Below are 22,568 nucleotides of genomic sequence, written 5' to 3' on the forward strand. Positions count from 1 at the left end.
TGGTTGCGGGGAGGGCTAGATCTGACAGGCAATAGCATTTTTAGGTAGAGAGTAAAAGAAAGTAGTTAAAACAATCCCTGCTTCTTGAGAAATATTTAGGCAACACAGGGAAATTTGGATATTTCTCTTTAAAAGCTGTAAATCATTCTGAAAAGCTCTGGAAATTCCATGATGATCTGTAATTCAGTCACCTATCACAGGGGCATATGACAGAATGGTGAGTGAACAAAATTCGTAATTCTAACCCTAATTATGACCAGTGGCCTAGAGACTTGATTAAAAAGTATTAGTTCTGCTAAAGAGCCTCAAAACAAAAATAAACATAGAAAGAGAAACATTTTTGCTGGGTAGATTATCCTTTGAATATCTGAAGTGAGATAATAAAAGTAAATTATTTTGAAGAATTACTACCAAGTCGTAAAACACAAAATGCAAACACTCAGTGGCCAAATGTGTGGTTCACATTAAATAATGTATATACAACATAGCCTTGTACCCTAAAAAGAAAAAAGAGGGGTTTAGAAGGGTTGAACTTCTGTTTGTTTCTTAACGTTGTGACCCAAATGCAGTGAGAAACTCCAAAAAGGAAATGATTTGACCCAGATCACACAGCTGGTAAGCAACACAGCTGAGATTCAAACTCCAGTATGAAATCTCCAAAACCCACACTCTTCACCGTCAACCTGTACACCAAGCGCTAATCCACAGAATACCAAATCGTCCCCCAGTTCTCCACTCCAAAGGGTAGGAGGCCAGTAGCAAATGCTCTACCATCTAAAATATAGATACTGTATATATTTTTTCATTTCAGAGTGGGCTCATATTTATACAGATTAAATAAATCATGATTACAACAGTAAACATGTAAATTCCGATCGATAACTACTTCCTTTCCCTCCCCCCAACGCTAACAGCTGCAATAAAGCTTTAACTGTAAAGCGATGCACAACCAGCCATAAAAGTATGTAAAATAAATGAGGGAAACATAATGAGGGAATCCAACGTTCATCTCATAAATATAACATAACGACCACAACTAAAATGTCAGAGAATCTAATAAATCAATATGGTAGGACAGAGCTATCTTTATGTTCAGAATACATAAAAAATATATTTACATGCAGAGCTCCTTTTTTTTAATAAGCTGGGACCAAACTAAAAAGAATTATAAGAAACTTAACCCTTTATGGACTTAGATGCTCTGGCCTGACCATGGTGTTTTAATTTTTCAATGTCATTTCATGGCAAGGAATGGACTCTCTGCTCAGTCTACACATAGGCTTTAAAGACTGTCCTAATACACAAATATCACTGGAAGGAGACTGAACGGGAAAACATCCGGAGGGTACTTTGAAAGGACCAATTCCAGGCCCTGGTGTAAAATACTTCTGATCATGGTGATTTCTGCAACTTCCAGCTCTTTTTATTAGTGCCAACAAACCCTGGGAGGTTTAGTTATTTCCCTGTTAATACGCTAGCAATTGATGTGGATAAATCCCATAAATACTAATGAGAGTGACGTGAGGAAATCTCCCCTGAATTAATGAGAGGCTCCTGTGCTGACCAACATGTTGCCTAACGACTGGAAATGATGGATTTATAAAGTCTTCCAGGTCCTCGGTGCTTATGAGCTGCAGAAATAACCATCTTTGCCCAGCCACCTCCTCCCAGGGGTGCCTCTGGATCTAGGGGAGCAGACAGGAAACGAACACAAACTTCTTTCACACCTTTTCCTTAATGAACTGTAGACACACCTCAGAGGCACTAGCTTACCTTGAGGGTGGACTAGCTGGGGAACAAAGTAAGAGTTGAGAGTCTCCTCAGATAACCTGAACCCATGTCAAAACACTAATTTCTCAGATATGAAAAACCAGTTAAGAGTGATTAAGCTACATTAAAAAAGCGTATGTGCATGAACACATGTGTATTTGTGTATGACCATTTAAACTCAAGGATTTGGGCTAGCCATTGCTACATAAAACATGCAGTAGACTTGAACAGTAACTGTTTTATGTGTCCGTAATTGTAGGCAAGCCAGGGCTCAGTTGGATGGTTCTTTTAGAGGATTCACTTGAAGTGTCTCATGTGTTTGCTGTCAGATGGTAGAAGGAACTAGAATGTTCAAGACGATGTCATACATGATGGGAAAGCTGCAACAATGAAATCATCACAGTATGGTAGGCTAGCAAGATTAGCCAAGGTGGATGGGGGTATGTCACTGGGTACCACCTCATGATGAAGAGTTACAGGCAATCAATGGATGCTGAGGAAGGAGCAGTTGTAGCCAGAGACTAGTTGCCTGAGAGGTTATGCGATCTCAAATGGACACCTCTAAATACAGGTACATCAGTACTACTTAATGGATTTAGTGAGATGTGTGTGTGTGTGTGTGTGTGTGTGTGAGAGAGAGAGAGAGAGAGAGAGAGAGAGAGAGAGAATAATACTCAAAGAAGAGGACAAGAAATTGTGAGGGAATGGAGAAACACGGGAGGCGTTGGTGGGAGACAGGGAGGGATGGAAATAATGCAAAGACAATACTCATCTATGAAATTCTCAAAAATAAAACAAAAACTGAAAAAAATCACAGATTTCAGAGGCCTTGGAAGGATGGAACGATGGGGGTTGGGGCACTATCTTTCCTTTTCCACAAAGCTGCTGGAGCTTCTTTACCTGGTAGGTAGATTCTAAACCAAATGTTCCAGATAAAAACAGGTCTGCTGTGCCAAATTAAGCCTCTACTTGTACTCTACCATTGCACTAGCCAGTGGTAGAGTCCACACATATAGAAACACCACAGAGATGTGAACACTGGTCAGTGTGAATCCTTTGAGATCACTAAAGTTATAGTCTACCACACCCTCTCCACACCATGAAGGAAAGAGGCTGTTGTTGTTCTTTCCATAATAAAAATCAGCCTCAGAAAATAAAATTATGAACAAAAAGGAAAAAATGATAATATTAAATGATACATTACATCAGTTGTATGTTGCCATAACAAACAGCTGAGATAATCAACTTATAAAGATGAAAAGTTTTATCTTGTCCCAGTTTTACAGGCTTCATTCATGACTGGTTGGCTCCATGGCTTTTGGGATAGAACAAGGTAACATGTCATGCTGGGGAACACGTGGCAGGCACACCTGTAAAACTCCTGGACTGGAAGCAACAGAGAAAGGAGAGAGGGGCGAGGAGAAAAAGGAAGAGAGAAAGAGAGAGAGAGGGCTGGAGAGATGGTTCAGCTAAGACCACTGGCTGTTCTTTCAGAGGACCTGGGTTCAATTCCCAGCATCCACATGGTGTCTCACAACCATCTGTAGCTCCAGTTCCAGGGGACCTGATGCCCTCTTCAGTATAACATGGGTGCACATACACCCATATACTCATACACATAAAATAAAAATAATAAATAAAATATTTTCTAAAAAAAGAAAAAGAGAGGAGAAGAAGGGAAGGAGAGAGAGTCTGAGGAAGAGAGGGGAAGTAAAGGGAGGGGAGAGAAAGAGGGGAAGGATCTGGGGACACTCAATCCCCTCAAGGGCATTTCCCCAGTAATATAAAGACCCTCACTTGCCTTCACTTCTTAAAGCTCCCTCTACCTCTTAGCCTTGCCATCCTGCAGACCAAACCTTTAACACCCGGATTTGATGAGGACAGCCAAGACCCAAACATTATCATCCAGGGTTTCTACTGTTTCCAGACTGAGGCTCTGTAGGAAAGGAAGGTAAAGTGTGGAAAAAAGAGAAACAGTTCACAATTTGTAAACAAGGATCAATGTTCTACGTTTTAAACTGAAATTTTAAACACACAATACACCATTTGATCCCACAGGGACATCTATAGTCACCCTACTCTGCACCTCCCCTCTCTGAGCACAAGAACCCCTAGATTTCTCATTCTTCCGTAATTTATACTCGGAGGACCACGTACACTCTCTCAAAGGACCAGCCCTGAACCTTTCTTCACCCAAGTGGGTAAAGACCTAAGGATGCCCATAAATCCTGCTACAAAAATTCTCCCTTGAAGATACCCTACAAATATAATCTTCACTCAACTGCAGTAACCCTGTGGGCTTGGTTAATATTTTCCAAATCCAGTCTACCTGTTGGCATTCTTCAGCCATAAATAATTTGTACGGCATTTCAATTTTATCAAAGCACATCCCATTTGGCGCTTGGAACAGCTCTCCAAGGTGAAACAAGATTTATTATCTTCGTTGGACCACAATAAAAACAAGGCCTGTTCACATTAGTATGTAGCTCTATTTTCTGGGGTTCTATATAGTTAACAAACATGCTACTTCATAGTCTTTTTTGTTTAGAAATAACTTAAAACCTTCCTGAGTGGTAGATAACATCCTAAGTCACAGATGTGAAAAAGTATAGTTAAATATCTACCCCAACTCACACAGTGAGGTGCAGGAGTAAGTCAGGATCCCAAGACAACTCAACCCACTTCTTTTCAGTGTATAATGGAAAAAGTTCCATTATCTACAGGCAAAAAACTCATGGCAGAATTATAATTGGAACTTGTGTCTTCTAATGGATAGCCTCCCCATACTCAGCTGACTCTCACACCTCAGGTCCACCTTGTAAGAAGAGTCCCAAGGATGGTGATAAAATAGGCCACATAGTTTTATGACCTAGCTTTCCAAGAGCACAGAAACCCAGCCTTGGGTTTGGATTGAAAGTATAGTTGAAGTCAACACAAGATGAGGAGGCTTCATCAAACGCCCTATGAGGCTCCTCTGGAAATTCGTGACACTGCTCCCACAGTTTAGATACCACCTTTTAATACTTCTGATACAAACAACTAGACTAACAGGTCATAAATATAGTAGGGCCCAATTTTCTGTATAATTAGAAACTATGTGTGTGTGTGTGTGTGTGTGTGTGTTTTAAAGGCCACTCCTAAACTGGGCATGGTGTCATGGCACACACCTTTAGTCCCAGCACTCAGGAGGCAGATACAGGCAGATCTTTGTGGGATTGAAGCCAACCTGATCTCCATAGTGAGTTTCAGGCCTGCTGGAGCTACAGGAAGGCCTTGTCTCAAAAAAGAAAAGAAAAAAGACTTCCAAAGACAAAATAACCTAAAACCAATGGTACTGGAGCAACTGTTTCTCCACGCGCAGGAAAAAAAAAAAAAAAGTGCTTTAATTTTGATCTCAGCCTAAGTATAAAACCACAAAACAAGGGATCAAGATGTAAAAAGTAAAATAAGGGCAATGAATGGAGGTTTCTCCCTAGGGCTCAAAGGAAAGAATTCAGCTGACAGTTAAAGCAGAAGTTTATTTAGCAAAGCAGAATGAAGGCTGGTATATGCCAGAGAGAAAATGGAGACAGACGCTGACCTGGGTGTGAGCAATCCACCGAATTCTGTACTGTGGATTTTTTTAAAGTTTCACTGAATATTAATGAGGTGGATGGCATATTCATGGGAGCAGGATGGCACTTTCTTCCCCCTCTCAAATCATGGTGGAATGGATCTTCCTTTAAGGGTAATTCTTCCCATAATTAGTTTAAATATCTCACAAGGTCAAAAGCATGATACAAATGATGTTATAGTCAATCCAGGGTCTTTACCGGATGCTGGCCCTTCCTTAGCACGTGTGTGGCAACTGGGAAATTTTCTTGGCTCCTTAGTTCTTGGCATATAGGAAGAACCTAACTGCACCTTCAAAGATGTTTAACCTCAAAGGGACTTTCTGACTGTCCAGAGATATAGCTCTAAGATGTGACTGCAGTCTGTTCAGCTGTTCATGTCAAACTCATTGCCAAACCAAGACATACAGCTACCAAAATACAGCTGCAGGTTTACAAGGCACCTCATATCTAATTCCTTATCTACTTGGTATCACTCTGTTTAGAAGAAATATTGGAGAATAAAATATTTATGGCCTAAGAGTTGGGAAGATCTTCAACAAGACACAAAAAAGGATATTAATTTGACAGCATCAAAACTAAAACACATACATGCAATAAAATGCATCATAAAATTGAAAGACAACAGATTGAAAGAAAATATTTTTAACGTATGAGACACTAGGCCATATATAATGTATATTCAGGCCACCCTGAATATATAAAGAGACCAATAAATAAAAGCCATACAAGCCAACAGAAAACAATAAGAAAGGTGAATATATATGCAAGTCACAACAGAAAAATTTCAGAAAGATAGACAATAAATACATAGAACAATTTACCAACTTGGCAGGGAAATGAAAACTGAAAATGACAGTGAGCTGCACCATGTCGTGTCCAACAGACTGTAAAAATTCTGAAAGAGCGCTAATATCAAACATTGGCTAGGGAATGAATCGAATGACACTTTCCACACATCACTCAAAAAGTGACTGCTGATCAAACACAACAGACCACGGATGTGGAGGCTCCATTACAGTCTAACATGTGTACAGTGTTAATGAATTCTACATCTCAGGCTATACTCAAGAGAAACACTTGTACAGATGTGAACAGGACCCAGAACAAGGACGTTCACTACTGATATGATAAGGAAAATTGATTAACAACCAAAGTGCCCATCAGATGGCTCAGGACTGAATAACTCTGGCTTATCCATAGTAAAGAATATCTGTGGTTAACTGAAAACATGTGAGTATCTCAATATGTACATGCATGGAAAGGTATGGAACATACCACTGAAGGAAACGGACAGCTGCTAAGTGAACAAAGCTCGTGCGTGCAGGGAGGAAATACACACTCACAGAACAAGGTGAAGTCAACACAGAAACTCATACTGCCACTGCTGCTGGAATACATATTGGAGGATGGAGTGAGATAGTCAAGCAGACCAAGTCTCGGCAATCAAGAGTTAATATGGAGAATGCAGTAGTCAAAGTTTAATTTTCTATAAGAATACAGGCTACAAACTCTCCTCCCAAATAGTTCTCCAAAGAAGAATTTGGAGGCTTTAAAAGCAAATCTTCTTTATGTTTTATTTACATAGGGGTATGTGTGTGTGCGCGCTCATGAGTCCATGTGCCCTTGGAGACTAGAAGAGGACATTGGATCCCTGAAGGTGGAGTTACAGGTGATTGTGAGTGTAGTCATCACTTTTCTGTTGCTGTGATAGAAACACCATGACCAAACGAACTTACAAAAGGAAGAATTTATTTACCTTATGGTTCCAAAGGGGCAAGAGTCCATTGTGGTGGGGAGGCATGGTGGCAGAGGTGGCTGGAGTAGGAACAGGAGAAGAAGTTGAGCTCTTACATCTTCAAGAAGGCACGGGAGTCAGAGTGCGACTGGAGATCCGGCAAGTCTTAAGAACTCTCTAAGCCCACTCTCAGGGACGTGCTTCCTCCAGCATAGCCACACCTCCTAAGACCTCCCAAAATAGCGCCATCAACTGGGGACAAAATGTCTAAATACTTGGAGCCTCTGAGGGACATTCTCACTCAAAGCACCACAGTGAGTTACAGGAAATTGTGAGCCACCTAACGTTGGTGCTGGCAACAGAATCCCAGTCTTCCAGAAAAGCTGCAAGCACTCGTAACCACTGAGCCATCTCTCCAGCCCCATTTGTAGTCTTTGGAGAAGCCAAAACAACAAGAGCAGAACAGACAAGCAGACCTACAGGAGAGTGGAAGTCAGTAAGGAGGAGGAGAGGTGATTCAAGAGTGAGGCAGGACTACGGCGGGAGGCCTAGCCCTGCTCTACCTCTCTTATCCTCCAGGGTGGTCTGGGTGAGTAAATACTGCAGTCATTTTACTCACTATTAAAGTACCAGCTAGATGCATATAACCAAGTCCTACCTAGTTCTAGCTTGGGTGGAGACCTTCCTGTACTGCCAGTTGCACTGTAATAATTCGTGGGAGACAAGAAGAGAGAGAAGGGGAAGTCAATGATTTTGGAAGGACGGGAATGAGCAAGTATGGTCATTTATGGATATATTTATCTTCTTACGAGGGCTTCTAGAGGACATAAGTATTTTCATGGGCCTAATGTGAGCTGCACTGAGAGGATAAAAGGTCCCATATTTGTGACTGTCTCTGTGACTGAATGGGCAAAAAGGCCAGAGTATAGAAATGAGAACATACAGGGGGCCACAGGGTCTGTACCTCCCAGGAAGCAAAGGGTCACATAGAGCCCTAGTCATAACAGAGAACCTGACCTGGCCACCTGCAGGCAATACAGTTATTCTACAGACTGAATCACCTGGTTGCAACCTTAAGAAAAATATATCCTACTTGCTCTTTCTAATTAAGAATGTAAAATGGAGCTCACTCGCTGCCATTGGTCTCACTTCCTACTGCTGCTCTGCTCTCCGCATCCTCTCATCTCTCCTTCACCCTCATTCTCTGTCGGCCGCCATGGAAGAAGAAATCGCCACGCTGGTCATCGACAATGGCTCTGGCATATGCAAAGCTGGCTTTGCCAGCAACGATGCCCCCAGGGCCGTGTTCCCCTCCATCGTCAGGTACCCTCGCCACCAGGGCATGATGGTGGGCATGGGCCAGCAGGACTCATATGTGGGTGACGAGGCCCAGAGCAAGTGAGGCATCCTGACCCTGAAGTACCCCATTGAACATGGCATCGTCACCAACTGGGATGACATGGAGAAGATCTGGCGTCACACCTTCTACAACGAGCTGTGCGTGGCCCCAAGGAGCTCCCGGTGCTGCTGACCAAGGTCCCTGTGAACCCCAAGGTTAACAGAGAGAAGATGACGCAGATCATGTTTGAGACCTTCAACACTCCAGCCATGTATGTGGCCATCCAAGCTGTGCCGTCTCTGTATGCCTCACAGCGCACCACTGGCACTGTCATGGACTCTGGTGACAGGGTCTCACACACACAGTGACCATCTACAAGGGCTATGCCCTTCCCCACCCCAGCTTGCATCTGGACCTGGCTGGCTGGGACCTGACAGACTACCTCATGAAGATCCTGGCGAGCAAGGCTACAGCTTCACCACCACAGCCGAGCGGGAGATTGTAGGTGACATCAAGGAGAAACTGTGCTATGTTGCCCTGGACTTCAAGCAGGAAATGGCCACTGCTGCATCCTCCTCCTCCTTGGAGAGGAACTATGAGCTACGATCACCATCGGCAATGAGCAATTCTGGTGTCCAGAGGCGCTCTTCCAGCCCTCCTTCCTGGGTATGGAGTCCAGTGGCATCCATGAAACAACCTTCAACTCCATCATGAAGTGTGATGTTGACATCCACAAGGACCTGTATGCCAACACAGTGCTGTCTGGCGGCACCACCATGTACCCAGGCATTGCTAACAGGATGCAGAAGGAGATCATGGCCCTAGCACCTAGCACAATGAAGATCAAGATATCTCATTGCTCCCCCTGAGCCAAGTACTCAGTCTGGATTGGTGGCTCCATCCTGGCCTCACTGTCCACCTTCCAGCAGATGTGGATCAGCAAGCAGGAGTATGATGAGTCAGGCCCCTCCATCGTCCACCAGAAATGCTTCTAGATGAACTGAGCAGGTGCCAGGCATCTGCTGCATGAGCTGATTCTGAAGTATCAATTTGCCCTGGCAAATGTACACCTCATGCTTAGCCTCATGAAACTGGAATAAGCCTTTGAAAAGAAATTTGTCCTTGAAGCTTCTATCTGATATCAGCACTGGATCTTAGGCCTTATTGCTGATTTCTGGCCCTGTATTCAAGTTAACTGTTCCCTTGGTATATGTTTAATACCCTGTGCATATCTTGATTTAAGTCCTTAGGCCATGTTCCATTCAGTCACCTCGTGGCTGAGGCCAGCCAGCACGCCATGGAAGAGAAATCCCCAACCTGGTGGATCTGTGAGCACAGTGCAGTGATCTGTGCAGGGTATTATAAACGACAGAGCTGATTGGTCCAGGATTTCTTGAGACTGGCAAGGGTTCCTAAACCAGTTAGCACTTGCCGGTCCAACAGGGTGGGAAAGTTCTTAGGACCCAGTTTGCGTTCTGGTGTTTCCCTCCTGACCCATGGGTTGTTAGTTGCCTTGAGCTGGGAGTGGGTTGTTCGTTGCCTTGAGCTGGGAATGTTTGCACTTACACCTGTAAATTTATTCATCCTTTTATGTAAGGTTTTTCTGTACTCGATTCTTTTAAGAAATGACAAATTTTGGTTTTCTATTGTTCAATAAGAACATTAGGCCCCAGCACACATCATCAAGTAAAGAAAAAAATAAAGTGCTTCAGTACACCAAAAAAAAAAATGTAAATGGGAATAGTAATCTCCACAAAGTTGCTCAAGCTGCGTAATAATGCTAATCCTGGTTGCGAAGACAAACTTAACTGCGTGCAGAGGATTAATGAATGCTATTTTAAAGATCCATGTGCTGTATGCTGTGGAGTGACTGGGCCTCCTGGGGTCCTTTTACCGCTGGGCTAGTATTTACATTATCTTGTGCTTTAGCTGTCTGAACAAGGAAAATATTATTTCCCTTCACTCCCAGAACCCTATAGCTTGCAATACTCATTTATATTTATGAGTTTATTTAATTCCTACTATAATATTTTTATTCCCATTTCACAGATGAAGACTTAGAAGGCTGGACACCAATAGATTACTTTCATCTCTTCTTACTTTATTTTTTGGTTTGTATAGATAAATGTTCATGGTGAGAGGGGCCATATGCACTTGGAGAGGCCAGATGTCAATCTTGTGTGTCTTTCTCAAATGCTTTGCCATCTTATTTTTTCAGACTGATCAGCTAGACTGGCTGACCAGTGAGCCCCAAGGATCCTATCTCTGCTTCCACTGTGCTGAGATTATAGGCACACATTGCTACGTACCAAGGTTTTTACTTGGGTACTGGGAATCTAAACTCAGGTTATGACTTTACTGACTGAGCCATCTCCCCAGACTCCTCCTCTTGTTTATTGCATGTCTGGCTCCTTTACCTAGGAACGCTGAATGAGTTATTGCCCACCGTGTGGGTGTTTTCCTGCATTTCTTCTTATGGGGCATCCCCACAGCTTGGAGAACAGGTGACCATAACGAGAGCATTTTCTCCCCACACCAGAGTGGCAGGGTGCTGGGTTTTCTCATCCTCTGCTACACTGGGTAGATGCTAATTATACTGTTTGTGTCAACTTAAAGCTGGATCCAATTGCACATCCCAACCCCCAAGCTTCCTGGCTCACTCTGGGGAAGAATGTTTATTCTCTGTCTACCTATGTTCCCAATACATCACTAAGTTCTTTATGTGTTATTTGATGTAATCTCCATCAAAAATCTGCAAAAGAGTTATAGTGATCTCCACTTTACTGATTAAGAAACAGAGGCTGAGGGAAACTAGCTTTGCTCAAGGTCACATGCTAGGGACTAAGTGAAGAGTCTGCACATTTTCAAAGCCTTGATTATGAGGCTAGAGAGATGGCTCAGCGGTTAAGAGTACTGGCTGTTCTTTCAAAAGACCCAAGTTCAAATCCCAGCACTCATATGGCAGCTAGCAACCATTTATAACTTCAGTTCCAGGGGATCTGATGCCCTCTTTTGTCCTCTGCAGGCACTGCATGACACAGGTGCACTTAAACACAGGCAAGTGTAACACTCATACACATAAAATAAAAATAAATCAAAAAAATTTCAAAGCCATGGTTATGTGGCTAGAGAGATGGCTCAGCAGTTAAGAGTACTGGCTGTTTTTGAAGAAGACCCAGATTCTGTTCCCAACACCCACATGGCAGCTAACAACCATCTGTAACTCCAGTTCCAGGGGATCTGGTACCCTCTTCTGATCTCCAAAGGCATTGCATAACATGGGTACACCTACCTACATGCTGTATACTCATACATATTGTGCTGGATAGCTTTAGTGTCAATTTGACACATCTAGGTTGAGGGAGCCTCAATTGGGGAATTGCCTTCATTGGACTGGCCTGTGGCCATGTCCCTGGGACACCTTCTTGATTGTTGACTACTGCGGGAGGGCCCGGCCCACTGTGGGTGATGCCACCCCTGGGTAGGTGGACCTATGTTGCATAAGAAAGCTGAGTAGGGGCCAGAGGAGCAAGCCAGTAAAGCAGCATTCCTCCACGGCCTGTGCTCCAGCACCTGCCTCCAGGTTCCTGCCCTGAGTTCCTACTTTCAGCTCCCGGATGAACTGTGCCCTGGGATACGTAAGCTAAATAAACCCTTTCCTCCCCAAGTTGGTATTGGTCAGAGTGTTTTGTCACAGCAATGGAGAAACAAAATAAGACACATATAAGATAAAAATGATAATAAATAAATATATTTAAAGACTATTCCAGGGAAATCAAGATATTCATCTCTCTGATTACAATATACTATACACAAGAATATCGTTTAAGAAAAATAAATATATCCAAAAATCCATAAAAGCTGAGCAGTAAATGCCACCAGCCAGGACAATCCTGCAGAATGTCTGGCTGACTTATTTTCCTTTCTTCCCTCCCTCCATCCCTTTCTTCCACCCTCCTTCCTCCCCGACTCCTTTTGCATTGGGAACTAGTACCCGGATGATTTAACTCTTGTCTATCCTTTACTGACCTCAGAAACAAATCTTCATCTAACATAGTCATGAGATGAGCTCCTCCCCAATCCTCATGTGCTTCCAGCAATTAACACATCCTTACCTTATGCTCACATCACATAACCTACTCCAGACTACAGGAGGACCAGCACAGACCATAGCATCCACTGCCAGGTAAGGACTCATAGCAGAACACTCGGTCTGTGCTGGACACTGGGCACAGGGCAGGGCCTCCTAGACTTCTAGAAGCAAGTCAGGAAGCCCCAAGCAGCATTTCCCTCCCTGATTCCATCCCTGTAGCAGGCAGAATTCAGCACTGACAGGAAGTTGGCAAGGCCCAGGATCTGGGCTCAGGCTTCTCTGGGGTATCTGGGGGTTGAATTATCTTCCCATCCCAAGGGTGTAAATCTCTGAGAAAGTACAGAACTGCTTGGTTTGCAAGGATACATCCCAGAACATCTTTGCATTAAGGATTCAATACCCCAGGGAATAACTTGTCCTTTCCACTCCATGACATAATGCTCAATAATACATCTTTGAGTTCAGTTTTCAGAATGGGTTACACAGGTTTCCAATGATCTAAGTGTTAGCTAACCCCAACACTAAACACATTCACATGTGAGAAGCTTGACTCACTCAAATGCTAGACTGCTCACACACACACACACACACACCGCCACCACCACCACCACCACAACCACCACCAAGATATACCACTTAGCACAACACAAAAACACCAGACAATGTACTTCTAATAATGCAGAAGGTAATTTCATTTTTTAAGGCCAGGATTTACAGTACCTGCCACCAGGGGAATCTAGCAGGCCTGTAGCAGATGGTGGGAAAGTTACAAAAGAGGAACCTAAGAATGCTTCAAAACCACATCCTTGCCACCCCTTCTGTGGAGCCCTCCTCACAGCTAACTTTGGGCATGCACAATCCACCGAACTTGTACCTGGGGCTCTCAGGGTCTGTTCCTATGACGTCTGTTTTCACTCTCATAAACCTTACCCATGTCTGCAGAAGCCAACTCTAGCCAACCCGCACTCAATGGCAAGCTCAGAATTGCCTTGTCAACTCTGCCCAGATTTGCTAACTATCCAGTGTCTATAACTCAATGCTGGACCGACTATGAGACCACTCCTAGGTAAGAACTCTTCCTTTTGTTTATAACCAGCAGTCTCAAACTCAAAATGTTAACTATGATAGGTAGTGGTCCTAAGTGAAACTAATTTACCACATTTCCTATCTCTCAATTAACCTCTTTCCCCCCAAATGTTGCTGTTTTAAATGTCTGTTGCCAAATAGGCCCCTAAATGAGTATCATTTCCCAGCCCACCTTTTAACAAACATTATCTATCATTTCACACCTGATATATGCAGATTACAACAACTCAACACAAACCTGAGAAACCAAATTTCCAATCTGGCTTCCTTTCTTCCTCTAGTATTTAAAATCTGGGGGTTTGCACTGAGAGGAAGTGTTTCCATTTCTTGGGCCTGTCTGGAAGCTAAGAGACAGATGAGGACATGCCTTAGGTCCTACAATCAGCCTTCTGGATCCTGCCACAGAAAACCACTCTAAGAATAGCTGGCCCTCACTGGCTGTGAATGCTCAGGGAAGTTGAGGGTATAGTTTCCAGCAAAGGGGTGGGTACTTATCCACTTCAATCTGGCCCATCTCGGGCCTCCATGAGGCCCATCCTAAGGCCACATTGATGAGCTCAACTCTAGAGACACTTCTTGGTTTCCCAGAGCTATGCATGCTGCAAAGGTGGATTACTTAAGAAACAATTAGGTGCATACACAAAGCAATTTGCAGGCAGCCGCGCTCTTTCAGCTTTCTAAGTGAAGGGCCTTTCAAGGCTGATTTATAACACTGTCGTCTTCAGAAGGCAAAATAATTAATAGGAGCATGGACTTCTAATTTCAGTGACTTCCAGAGAAAGTGGATTTCATTTGATTTATGACGGCCGGTGACTTTGCATTTTATCAGTTCATTCCCTCATTATTTATGCTGATGGCCAATTTCAATGGGTCGCTATCATCTAACTCGCTACTAATCAAAGAGAATTAGGGTTCACTGCATTATTTAGAAGTCACTAATTTATCTTCAGAACAAGTAGTGAGGAGACTTTGGGGCCTTCCAAGAGGGAAAAAAAAAAATGAACAGCTGGATGAAGCCAGAAAATTTGGTCAGCATTATAAATGAGCTTTATCAGGGGTATTTCAAGTTGATGAGTTGTGAGTTGGAAGGAAAGAACAGAGAAAGGAAAAAAAAAAAAAAAAAAGGAGCCAGGATGAAAATGATCCTAAGTCCTTAGTTTCCTTTGTGGTCTGAAGGGCTTGGCCATCACAAAGGGCTGCTCTAGTCCTGTATCTCTGTGATCTGCGTCTCTGTATCATCCTAGTATTGACAGATCCCACAGCCTCACCAGCAGCTCAGTAAACAAGCGTGTTTTCACAGAAGCAACCGGAGTTCCTTTGCTTATCATTTTGAACTCATTTTAATATGTTCTAGACACAAGATAATGCATCACATTTAAACATGAGAAAATTAAGTCCCATCAGCAAGTAATAATACACAATCATATTCAATCATGTTGAACAACAGCCACCACCGCAACCATCCTCTTCCAGGCAAAGTCAAAAAAACAACAACTAAAATCAAAAAGTTGCTCTTTTATACTTTGAAAAAAGCCTAACTTTAAAACACTTCTGTGCTTTTTCCCATAGAAAGACATGTTCTCTCTGTGTTTGTGCCTCCAAACTTTTGCCCAGAATATTCTGGCCTAAGTGTCTACCAAGCAAGTTCTGTGTGTCAAATTTCAGCCTTTCCTCAGCTTTCTGAGCTCTTCAAATTTCCAGCTATGGCCCTAATTATCTATTCCCCAGTAAACGACAAACTGGAAACCCAGGCACCAAGTGAGGGTAGTGTCTCAAATCTGGGACCCCGAGTGTCAGATGCATCAATATTGATGACTCTGCTATTTGCCTTGACTTTGTTTCCTGTACCCCTCAGCTGTCATCCTCCCTCATCCCAAGGTCTACCCCTTGAGAAAACTAGATGTAATTATGTGACTAAAAATAAGACCCTAGATTCAAAAGCTTTTAAAAGTGGGGTGGTGGGGGTAGAGAATACTATTAATTTTTGAATACTAAGTCTGAATGGAATGGTCCAGCTCGCAACATTAATAGGGGAGTTTCTAGCTTGCTAGAGACCACTAAAATACATCACTTACAGTTTTCATAATGGTCCTACTATACTTTTTAAAATCTCAAGATGCTTAATGATTAATGCCTATATAATCTGCAGGTGAGTTTTTATTCTTGGTATTTGCAATCTAAAGACTTTTCAGTCTACACTGGGCTCTCTTTCTGGTGTACGTCTGAACTCATGCTAGCCTGTCAAGGTGATGATATAATAAATGCAGCCTTATTAAACTGTACAGAGTAGCCATGCTGAGTTATGATTATGGGAGTGCCTCTGATATAAAAACACCATGCTTATCCTATTCATGCTGTGAAATAAAATCAGAGATTCCAGCATTTATTTTCACCCCACTTCACAATTTATATGGCACCACAAGTAAAACAACACTCAAGAAACCCAAGCCAGTTTACCTGCGCGTAGTCAGCCATTGCTTTCGGGATGACTATAAACCTAGTTCCTATAACTAAACTGGAAAGGGTGATCAAAACGCTATTTTCAATCTTGCTTTCCTTCAGTGAAAGGTTTTACAACAGGACTTTGTGGAAGCCTGAAGAACTACCCAGTTACGGTCAAACCTAAACAGTAAAAGCTTCAAATATCCACAACAGAAGGAATTTAATATACAGAATTAGATGTGTTGTAGAGACATGGTGGAGAAGGAGGGTAAGAAGCTGCTACCATCCTCAGACTGAAAAGACAGTAGGCAAATGTCACTACTACTAGGAAGGCACACATGGTACTTCCAAAGTGTGCTGGAAATAGGAGCTGAGGAGGCAGCAGCCAGAAGGTAAAGATACTATAACATGAAGGACCTCCTGAGACCCAAGACCCACATTCTGCCCTCAATCATTTATTCATATCATTAACAACTAAAATTAAATGTTTCTAACTAGGGGTCAACATCTGCTTTGAAGGAACCAACACCTTCTTTGGTTAAATTTTAGTTTTTTGGGTGGTCTAAAACAAAATCACAACACACTGCATTTGCTTACATAACCATTTAGGGGCACAGTTTATTATTGTGAAGAATTATATTATTGTGATGGAGCTCTTCAGAACCTTTCTCTTTGGTAAAACAAACTCTGTACCCATTAAAACTGACTCAGCTATCTCACTTCCTCCTCCCAAGCCCTCAGCAACCACATATTTTACTTTCTGTGATTTGGAATGTTTCAGTTACTTAATATGAGTACAATTATATACTATTTGTCCTTTTAATTTTTTTCCTCTATCACATCCTTAAGGTTGATCTATGCTACAGTGTGTGACAGTATTACCTTCTTTAAGGCCACATAATACTTCATTGTATGTATATACCATAGTTTCTTTACCCATCTGTTGTTTGATGCTTCAGTTGCTTCCAACTGTTAGGTAATGTCACGGTGAACACTTGGTGTGAAAAGAGCCCTTCAAAATCTTGCTTTGAATTCTTCCAGATTCAAGACTGTTGACCATATGGTAGCTCTCTTCATTTTTAGAGGAATCACTTTTCTACAGTTGATGTTTTATCTCAAGCATTCCAGTGTCTCCATATCTTCACTGACACTGGTTATTTCCTGTTCTTTGATGGTGCTGTCCTAATGAGTCATCTTGCTGGGTACCAGATGATATCCCATGATTCTTATCCTTTTTTCTTATTATTAGAGGCGATAAGCATCCTTTCATATGCCTATCTGTACATCTATCTTCTTTGGAAAAATGTCTACTCAAGTCCTTTGCTTATTTTTAAAATTTTAATTTTTTTTAAAAACTCTTTTTGTTCTAAGGAGTTCCTCATGTATCTTGAGTTTACCGTCATACACAACATATTTAGAAACATATACTGTTATATATATAATATACCAGGTATAAGCAAATATATTATTTATCATTTTATATAAAATATATTAAATATATAGCCAAGATTAAATCTAGAATGCATAAGGATCTCCTACAACTTAAAAAAAAATGGCATGATTTAAAAATGAGGACTGGGGACATGGCTCAGTGAGTTAAGTGATTACTATATAAGCAGCAGGACCTGAGTTCGGATCCCCAGAACCCATATAAAAGCTGGGCATAGCTATGCAAATCTGTAAACCTGGGAGAAGAAGAAAGGTGGATTCTGGGGACTCACTAGCTAGCTAATCTGGCTGAAACAGTGAGAGATCACACCTCATAAACTAAGTCAGGAAATAATGGAGGAAGAGATACATGACATCATCCTCTGGCTTCCACATGTGCCCAGCCACACATGCAAGCATACACACACACACACACACACACACACACACACACACGGTGTATTTTGCAATATTAAATCTTGTAATTCATGTACTAAGGATGTCATTGCATTTATTTTCATATTTAATTTCTCATAGTCATGTTAGGTTTAAGTGTACCAGGCACCTGCTTCCTCAGCTAAGTTTATTTCTGTGTGTTTTATGCTTTCTGGTGGATCCTGCTGAGGATTTTGCTGTCTGGTTGGGTTTTGCTCCCTGAGTTCTGAGTGTGACATTTTACTGCACTGCTGCACAGAGGTGACTTAGCCCCAACTCAATAGAACTATTAAGAAGATGTAGGTTGCTTCTTTCTTTCCAACACTATGACCAGACAGACTTGGCTGGTTCTGTTCAGTGACATTGGAACAATCAAGCCCTTTTTAGCCTCTTGCTTCTACTTCTAAGTGGGTTATGCTGAATTTAACAATTCTGTCAAATGCAACAAAACCAAACTTGAACCTATCACGTGTCTTGTTATTTGACCTTTACTTTTTCAGATTCATTTTACTTTGTAAGTTCCTAGCCCTCTAAATTTTGAGTGCCTGGCAGGAACTCAGTGAGCCAGGTGGAGTCTGTTTGTACTATGCTGATTTAAAGGAGCAAAGCTCCCAACCAAAACAAACAGAAACAACGAACAGAAATGTGACACTTCTGCATGAAGTCAGTGTATTCTTCCTCAACCTTAGCATTGGCCTGTCTGTCCTAAGGTGGTCCTGACCTTGAAATGCAAAGGAATAAAATCCTTAGAGGCTGGACCTCTAAGTGGAAAGCAATGATTAACTAGACACATTAAGAGGAACTCTAATCAGGAGGCCAAGGCAGTATGATGCCAAATTTTAAGCCAACTTGAGCTACATTGTGAGACTCTGGAAAGAGGAACAGGGATGGGGTCAGGGAGGAGACAGGGATGGGGGGAAGCACTAAAATTCTACTATTTTCATTTCCTTCCTGTTTTCAATCCTCCCCTCTCTGCCCCCATGTGGTTCTTTTATTTAAGAGTGCAATGCAAGAGGATTCGTTCTCATTTCTCTCCCTTTCTATCTAAGTTATATGAGATTCAAGGAATCTGCTCTCCCCTTGACATAGTCACCCCACTCCCCAAATGGAGAAGTATTAAAAGACCCACAATCAGGCACTCAATGAAAGAGGAAGACAGTTGGAGATACCACTGATGAGCTGCTTTCCAGATACAATCATCACAGGTGTGAGTCCTGTGGGCTGCCTGGCGCCATGGACCTCTCCAAAACCAAGAGGCAAAGACATGTCCTTAAGGCTGTTGTTGCAAACTGCCCAGCTGAAGATGGGTGAGTGTGAGACTGTCAAAGGCAGGGGAGGGACAGGGAAGCTGGAAGACGGCAGGATTCGTAACTGGCATATCATGACAGCCAGGCAAGAGCTGAAGAGTGGGAGTTTTTGAAACAAATGCCAGTTAAATGATCCATTCAGCTATACTTGATATGTCTGGTATAATATAGCTTGTTCCAGATGTCAAATAATACTGCCAACCCATGCTCGCTAATGTGAAAACCACTGTTGCTGATAAGCCTAAGCGCTGTTGAATTTGTGCACCAGCCACCCATCTGCAAACAAAATATTGCATTAAAAAAAAAAAAACCTGCGTTTCCTAATTTAAGCCAACAAAGGGATTGACTGAAAAATGTAATTTATAAAAAGCAGTTTTCCCCCGAGAAACTTTTTTTTTCAAAAATATTTCACATTTACACATTTAAGTTATATTCAATTTTATACAAAAATTATAGTAATTGTCCTTCACCTAACATGAATGTTATAATTATATTTTCAGCATTGCCGCACACTTCAACACCCAGCTAGAAGAAAAGTACAGCATGTTCTCAACCAATGTGGAAGGAACAGATTTGCGGGCTTTGACGTGACCCTTTACATACGTGGCTCTAAAATAACCATTGTTCATAAAATTCATAAAGAACCGCATATGTACATCCCAACTCCCTTTTCCATTTGATATATATGAAAATGCAATTTACTGTATGTCAAATGAAAAATGCAGTCTTCAAAGGCCCTGACAACAGGTGCTAGTTAAATGATCAGGCACGATTTGTTACCCAGTCCCTTACTCTCATTTGCAACAAGATAAATTGCATTTTAGGAGAGTGGTACGATCTAAGGGGTCTTGACATGTTTTTATTGATTTGCATAGGTTATATGCATGTATTCCTGTTTGTAGGCAAATATTGCCACAAGTAAATTCAAGGCACTACGCCTGGGTTTCGAGAAAATTGGAGTCATCACAGGGGAGCCAAGATAGAGTGAGCCTGGGTAAAAGAGACACATCCAGCTTCTGGAATCTCAGAACCTCTATTAAGATTTATAGGCTGTAGGATTCTTTTGGGCTTCAACATTATTCTTAGTAAACCCTTTCTGTCTTCTGTTGTTTATAAAAACTGGCAGCTTTAGCAAAGACAGAAGCTTAAGTTGTAGGTAGCGCAATTTAACATAATAGTTCTTGCCTGTCCTCCAAATAGCCTAATGCTGATTTTGCAAAAGGAAAAAGAGAAAGAGGGAAGGAAAACCACGGGGCACCACACACCGAAGGCCGCTGCTGTGACATGGATAGATGTGGCTGTCACTACGGAAAAGCAGTGGTGAAATTTGATTTTATTTCTAATGTCAAAGTTTACTAACTTTTTAGGCTCCCGGGTTCGATTTCTCATTTGATTTTTCATTTTGTTAGCTCAGCACCATCAGGCCCATCACAGAGAGTAATGCACCAATTAGTTCGGGGAGTCACTTGCTCAGAGGCGACTTTTTCGTCCACAGGGCTTCCCCTTTCTGCTACCACCATCACAGCCAGCCGAGCCTTCCCTTCTGCTCCACAGTCACAGGCCTCTTGCTAGAACCTGCCCTCCCAGCTCCAACCAGAGCACTCACCTGCCATGGAAATGTGACCGTACAAAGGTATGGCTCGCCCTGCAACGCCTCCTTATTTAAAATTTTGTGTTATCTTTTCACCGATTTAAGTTTGAAGACTCGCCATTTCAAGCTCAGGACTCTCCAGTTGAACTACGAGGCCACAATTAAGGAGCTTGAAATTCCCATGGTGCACTGGGCTACCCCATACCTGGTCCCACTGGAAGATCCTGCAAGTATTTTAAGGATGCAGTAAGAAGCACCACACCTTTGTGTGGGGACTGATACTTAGAGTTGTCATAATTCCCACTTCCCCTGGGTGGAAGGACCTTGGCAGAGGAAGAAAGAGATCCGTCCAAGTTTCTCAGCATTCCTGGATGCGGCAGCAAAAGAATGCGGGACCCTGCAGCCCAGGGCTCGTCCACGTCTCTGTACCCAGCATGGCGTGCTATCCTCTAGGATGGATAGACTCAGGCCCAGCTTCCTTAGTTTCTCCAATGGACCAGAAAACTTATATATCCATCTGCACGCACGCGCGCGCGCGCGCGTGTGTGTGTGTGTGTGTGTGTGTGTGTGTGTGTGTGTGTGTTCACATCCTTATTTTGGGAAACTATTTACATTCAATACATGAAGATGTGTTCAGAGTTTATCTAACAGCTGAAGCCTGTTCAAAATAATCAACAATCACGCTCTTCCTTCCCTGAAAGTATTTATTCATCGCTTCAAATCCATACCATAGAGAAACTTATTTTTAAGGCTAGGGAGATGACTCAAAGGATAAAGTACTTGGTGTACAAGCAAGAGGACTGGGTTTAAAACCCCTCAGTACCCACATAAAAAGCTAGATGCAGCAGTATATGTCTGTAATCCCAGCGCTGGGGGTGGGACATGCATGTGAATATTGGGGGCTTGCTGACTAGCCATTCTAGACAAAATGGTGTGTTCCAGGTTCAGTGAGAGGTACTGTCTTAAAAAAATAAAGTGGAAAGTGTTTCAATTGAGGAAGTCATCTGATCACACACACACACACACACACACACTTTTTTATCCCAAAGGCACTATGGTACAGGAAAGTAAGATGAACAAGACAAGACCTTTGCTGTCACAGTGCAGAGCTGTGATTTTTCTGCTTCTTTAGAGCATGTTCTACTTTGTGTTTGACATGCTGATCCACCCAGTGGACAGACACACACCTCTGAAACCGCATCATCCTTCACAGGGCAACATTTTACCTTGCCATGTACAATGACCTTGGGTCTCTATTTTAAAAATTCATTTTCTTTTATTTATAAGGGTCTATTAGCCATCCACTAAATTAGTTCCTCCATAAATGTTTTCAAAAATCACTAGTGAGACCATGCAATAACTTAAAGTCTGGGTCTACACATGCTTTTGTAAAGGGCCAGACAGTAAATATTTTAGACTTTGTAGGCCAAGTAATAAAATCAATGGTGTCATAGAGGAACTAACAAAACAAAAAAATTCCACATATATTTTAAATTTTGTTAGTAAAAATTAATTATAATTTTTAGTAACATAGGCTTAATAAGGAGAAGAATGGAATTTGTTTATGGACACTGAAATTTGAATTTCACATAATTTTCATTTGTCACCGAGTTTTTGTTTTTCATCTAAAAATGCAGAAACTTATTGGATTAAATATGTATGAAAAGAGGCATCAGATAAAAGTTTGCTCATCCCTGAGATAAGGCATGACCAGTTTTCACTGAAAAC

The 22,568-nt window shown here is 42.1% G+C and overlaps 1 protein-coding gene and 1 pseudogene across 2 annotated transcripts in view; one reads left to right on the plus strand and one right to left on the minus strand.

The window, feature by feature from the left end:
* The window catches only part of Lrmda (leucine rich melanocyte differentiation associated), a 1,173,619-nt gene that overhangs the window by 715,597 nt on the left and 435,454 nt on the right, over positions 1 to 22,568 (minus strand). The window lies entirely within an intron of this gene.
* On the plus strand, positions 8,336 to 9,696 carry LOC103747441 (annotated as a pseudogene).

This window comes from Nannospalax galili, unplaced genomic scaffold (assembly GCF_000622305.1).
Source record: "Nannospalax galili isolate Female #2095 unplaced genomic scaffold, S.galili_v1.0 scaffold83, whole genome shotgun sequence".
Lineage (NCBI taxonomy): Eukaryota > Metazoa > Chordata > Mammalia > Rodentia > Spalacidae > Nannospalax > Nannospalax galili.